Here is a 5,688-nt window from a genome sequence, read left to right on the forward strand (position 1 = left end):
ATAATCTATAATAAATCTCTATGATAATTATCTTTTTTTAATAATAAAACCTAATACCATTTTTCAATTTATATGTAGAATAAATATTACAGAATAACTTTTATATCCTTCCTCTATTCTATTTATATTTTACTCAAACATTTTCTGAAACGAACTACAATTTAGGAGATAATTACATGGAAAACTTCGAATGGGTCAATATATATGTATAATATGGCTAAAATTAGTAGAAAGGATAGACTTAGAATTATCTACATAAACCTCGTATTTATTACAACCTATATGCGAGATTTAATTAAGAAATAAACTAAATACACTTAACCCGAATCAAATTTGAAACATTAATAAATTCCATAAATTGTGGACAATATTAAGTTTACCTAGATAATCTAGATCTACTTTTTCTATTAACTTCATTTGTAATTTTTCATTTATATTTGCATAGAATTTTTTAATTCGAATATAATACTTACTAATTTGTGTTGTATTTGAAATTTCTGATGGTTGTACAATCTCTTTCTTAAATTTCTCAGAATTTTGTGTAAAATCACCTTTATACTCATTACATTGATTATCCATGTGCAATTTTTATTTTTCTCACTAAGCTCAGTTGGGTTAGCAATTTCACTAACAGGCACATCATGCGTTGCTTTTCTCCAGTTGGAACTGTTACCATAGCCTTTATACGTGCTCGCTTCATTTTTTACATATGTTAGTTTATTGAAAACTGTAAACATAATTTAATATTAAAATAAATGAATATTTATACAAGTATGTAATTAAGTTATAATATTAAGCTATTTTAAAATTTTAATGTAACTTTTGTCTACAATAATTTCTTATACGAGGTAAATAAATCGTCTCATACTTTAACAATAAAATAGTGATCCCGAATATCTTATTACTAATATAAATTTTACGTGTAATTTAAAGATATCCATATTACGTTAATTTTAAAATAAATTAAAATAAACACCATAAACTTTGTAGTCTATAATTTGATTGAATATAACATTAGAGTTTATAATTATAAGTACTTTTTATGAACCTGGTAGAATGTACTGTTTTCGCCTATAAATATCATGTAGCTTGAAATGTGAAAAACAGTTTTATTAAACTTTTAAACAAACAACGTAAAATTATTGTTACATTGTAAACAATTTACGATATAAGGTTATATATTTACTTACCAATATACTTCTCACTCTTGTTCGAAAGTGAACTAGAAATACCACATATTATTTTCAGTTGTTAATTTTTTGTAGTACTTAAGATAGAAAGTATTGTTTGCTATTAATGTCATTATTAACCAATATTATTATATCCGTATTATTTTTCTTTTCTATTTCATAATGGAATTGTAGCATTGTTTAAAATACGTTTACTAAAATCTGGTGACAATTTACTTTCAAATGTTATATGTTATGTATTTTTGCGGTCATTTAAGCTTGGGATTCAAAGCTGCCAGGCGTGCAGAATGTTCCCCTACTTTTATGCAGGAAAGTAAGGGAAAAGGACTAGAAATGGAGAATGGCACTTATAAATGACAATGGATGTATTATAGGGCGGGTTGCTTAGTATTCGTATTTTAAAGAAAAAAGAAACTAAATTGAATTAAAAACAGAGCATTTTACTTGATCATCGTTATGCTACATTAAATATACGTACCTATTCTGTTACTCTTATCAATTTTTTATTTATTTTACGGTTCACATCGAATACTAGAATACATTCAATTATGAAAAGTATTCTTGAAAGTAAACTTCATTCTCAAGTCTGTAAATATTTTAGATCGTAAAATGTCAGTATAATTGTTACACTTTCGTAGGTATGGTAACAATATTGATTTTCATAATAGCTGAATTCTACAATATACCGTTATATTTTTAGCCAGTATATTTAAAATGTGCAAGATAATGAAGTTCGATTCGATGTTTCTTATACGTAATATTTCTCATTTCGTTTGTTTAATCTTAATTCACATTATATAAATACAAGAACAGTACTAAATATATAAATTGTATTAAATTGTAAATTAAGAATAACATATAAAGAATTTCAACAGGTGTACAATTGAGATAAACAGTATGATAGTAAGTATATTTTTGCATTTTATATAAAATGATCCGAAGAATTAATAACAAGTCAATATTTATAAATTGTTTTTCAATTTCTATTAGTCATATGCAACCACAATTGGGAGAATTTACTATTGATAAACTTGATTTAATAGAAGATACAAAAGAAAATGCAGGTGATAATGGAAGACTTATAATAACAAATCTCAGAATTATATAGCATTCTTTACTTCTTCCCAGAATCAACCTAAGTATGAATCAAATAAAATAATTCAATGTTCTCTATTATAATCATGTATTTTAAAAATATATATAATTAATAATATTGCATAAAACTTTTAAAACGTTTGTAATAATTTGACATAAGGATGATAAATCTGATAAATAAATTTTTCTGTACCTATTGGATATAACACCTTTATAACAGTGAATAGTAAAAGTCTACATAGTGTTATTATAATTCATAAATTATAAGTTTGTATTTTTAATATATAAATAACAAAAGGATATTAGTTTTGCAATTGCAAGGAAAACATTTGCAAGCTCTACATATTTTAGCTTCCTTCCGAAATTGTAGATACGATTTCTATTTACAAATCAAGATTTAAAAAGTACAAAACGTTATACATCTGTTATTGGTGTATACAGGTATGTTTTTATACACCAATAAAATATTCTTGATTTCCTTATATGTTTCAACAATTTATTGATTTTTTATTTCTAATTTCAAATGATAATATATAAAATAAATATCTATAAGTAGATTCGCATAAAAGATTTTTTTTTAAGGGTCACATTTATATTTATTTTTAAATTATCCATTTCTTTTATAGTTTGTAGGATTTATTAAAAATTATAAAAGCATTGTTTTTGCATAACTTAGCTCTGATAATAAAAAGATATGTAACACTGAAACAAAATATTCTACATGATTATTATTACATATTACATCTTTTCAGTTCTACTTTAATTTTCTAATTTAATTTATACTTTAATTAGATTTATTTTATTATACGTTTAAGGCACAAGATGAAAACATTTTTATAATTATTTATTAGCCATATATTACGATAACGATATTATTTTTATACAGTTTCGAAAGGTTTGAATTTGTCTATAACGTTATATTTTTTTTCTTTAATTTCCTTTAATAATTTTTAAATTAGTGTTTTATTTGATTACATAACAAACATAAGATAATCATGAAAGTATATTTTCATTTCAAAATTTTAATTTTTTTTTGTAAATAATTATTAATATTAAATATATTATATATAAAAGTTATACATGAACAAAATAGTTAATAAAAAATGAATTAATTTCATATTTTTATTTTATTCCAAAAATTGTCATTTCATTTAATTGTTACGAGATGACAAAATAAATAAATATAAAACGAATGTTGGAACTAATAAAAATTTATTATTTCAATTATGATTGTTTGCAACTTGAAACTTAATGTAATTTGTAACATGTAAAAAAAAAAAAAAAAGCCATAAACTGTGATTTAAATATTATAGAGCATATATCTCGTCTAAAATTAATCGAGAAATAAAATTAAGGAGTGGAATAATTAATGATAAACAATTAACTTTACTACCGCAATAAACAGTCCATTCAACATTGCAGGATATTTGGAATTTATCATTAGAACAGGTTGACTTCATTATCATTTCTAGTAACTTATATTGCATTTAAAAAGTTTATTATTAAAATTTATATCGTATTAGAGAAATATTGGAACTTTTATTGTGACAAATATACGTTTGGTATGGTTTTCTGATATGAATTATCAATTCAACATATCAATTCATGCAGGTTTGTCGCGCACCTGTCGGTCAAGTGTGACCGGTGAGGTAGCTCTGCCGGTTGGGGCAGGACAGTCCCCGTCCCGTTATCAGCCGGCCGTCAGGTCGGACCGCGGGAAGATGGGTGAGGGCCCGCCTGTCCAGGTGATCGCGGTTGGAGATGACAGCGTCGCGTAGTGATCGCGTATTTATTAAAAGCATTTGAAAAATTTTCCTATTTTTGATATTGATTATATGTTTGAACATCAAGTAATATTATATTAATATTAATTCTAAACAGATTTATTCAATAAATAAATATATTTGTTAATAATTATTCATCAATATTACAGGCTCCATTACAGCAATCAAATGTGGAACAACATTCTGAGATGCAAGACAATCAAACTGAAATCTCAAATGTATTTGGCTATTATTTTTCTCAGGGATCCAATAAAAAAAACTTAGTTCTTCAATTTATCTAGGTCTTGCAACAGAAGAACCTCGAGAAACCAGTACACTTCGAAGTTTATGGGAACTTGTGCATCAAGCTTAATTGATACATTGACAAACTTGAAGTGTCACATAAATATTATTTCTAATACAAAATTTAAAGAATAATTGAAAATAATTATTAAACATACTTCAGGTAAAGGACTCCATAATCTAACTACTGGATCAATGCCCCTGGTAGCTAGTAAACTGGTAGCTAGTTGGATGAGGTTGAAGGTAGTTTACAATACGTTCGTCTCTAAGAATACACACAATATTTGTGGTATTACGATCCCAAGTAAAAAATGAACCATCATCTGATCCTGCCACAATATATTGACCATTGCTTTCAAAAAAATTGATAATTATAAATGCATTACTAATTACTAAATTTTTTGTACGATTTATAAATCATTTTTTAAATATACTTACTTTCCACAGAAATTAGCTTCTTTTATATCAGTTATAGTATTACAATGCCCACAAAACCTCATTTTATAATCAATTGTATTGCAGCGCCTTTCTTGTTCATATTCTGATATTTGTATCATTAGCTGATTCACATTAATATCACTGCCTGATTGTATAATAATTACATTAATCGCTGATTAAAAAAAATATTCGTAAAGAACAAATTTAAAAGCCTATTATTGGTGTATACTATTATACATGTCATTATTGCTTGAATCTATCCTTATTTTGACACGCATTTTATAAAATATGAGGAATATGCAAAATGGTTGACTATCTTTTACTTTTTTTTTCTTATGCTTAATAAATCAAGTATGACAATTTGAAAAATATATAATGTGTACATTTTGAGTTTATTAGAATATGTACACAGAACTGAGTAAAATGGATATATAAACAAGAACTTTGTCTAGCCTTTGTTTCAGTGATCAAGATAAATGTTTTTGATATAAGTATTATCATAAAGAATTGCTAAAATTCAAAGCTTGCAAAATTAACGTTAAAAACTATTAAAATATTATAAAAGAATTATGTTTTATAAAAATATAAAATACAAAACTGAAATACAAAAACAGTTCCAATGAAGAAAAAATGATACAATATTTTGAATATTACGACTAAATACGTTTATCTCTTGTAAAAAATAAAAATTTTACAGTATTAAAACATAATTGAGGGAAAAGTTCGTATCGATAAACAGTACGGACAAGCACAATTATAATTTTTTTTATATTCAATAGTTTATACTTCAAAAAGAAATAATGCCATTTCTGTTGAAATTAAAAAAATCATTTTAATTGCCTTTAGATGATCATAAATAGCAACGTTCTACAATTTGATTGATTATATGCTGTAAATTA

The 5,688-nt window shown here is 24.9% G+C and overlaps 1 pseudogene; it reads left to right on the plus strand.

The window, feature by feature from the left end:
- The first annotated feature begins 1,913 nt into the window (after positions 1–1,913).
- Positions 1,914–4,421, plus strand: LOC143221309 (BBSome complex member BBS5-like; annotated as a pseudogene).
- The last annotated feature ends 1,267 nt before the right edge of the window (positions 4,422–5,688 follow it).

This window comes from Lasioglossum baleicum, unplaced genomic scaffold (genome assembly GCF_051020765.1).
Source record: "Lasioglossum baleicum unplaced genomic scaffold, iyLasBale1 scaffold2209, whole genome shotgun sequence".
NCBI classification, from domain to species: domain Eukaryota; kingdom Metazoa; phylum Arthropoda; class Insecta; order Hymenoptera; family Halictidae; genus Lasioglossum; species Lasioglossum baleicum.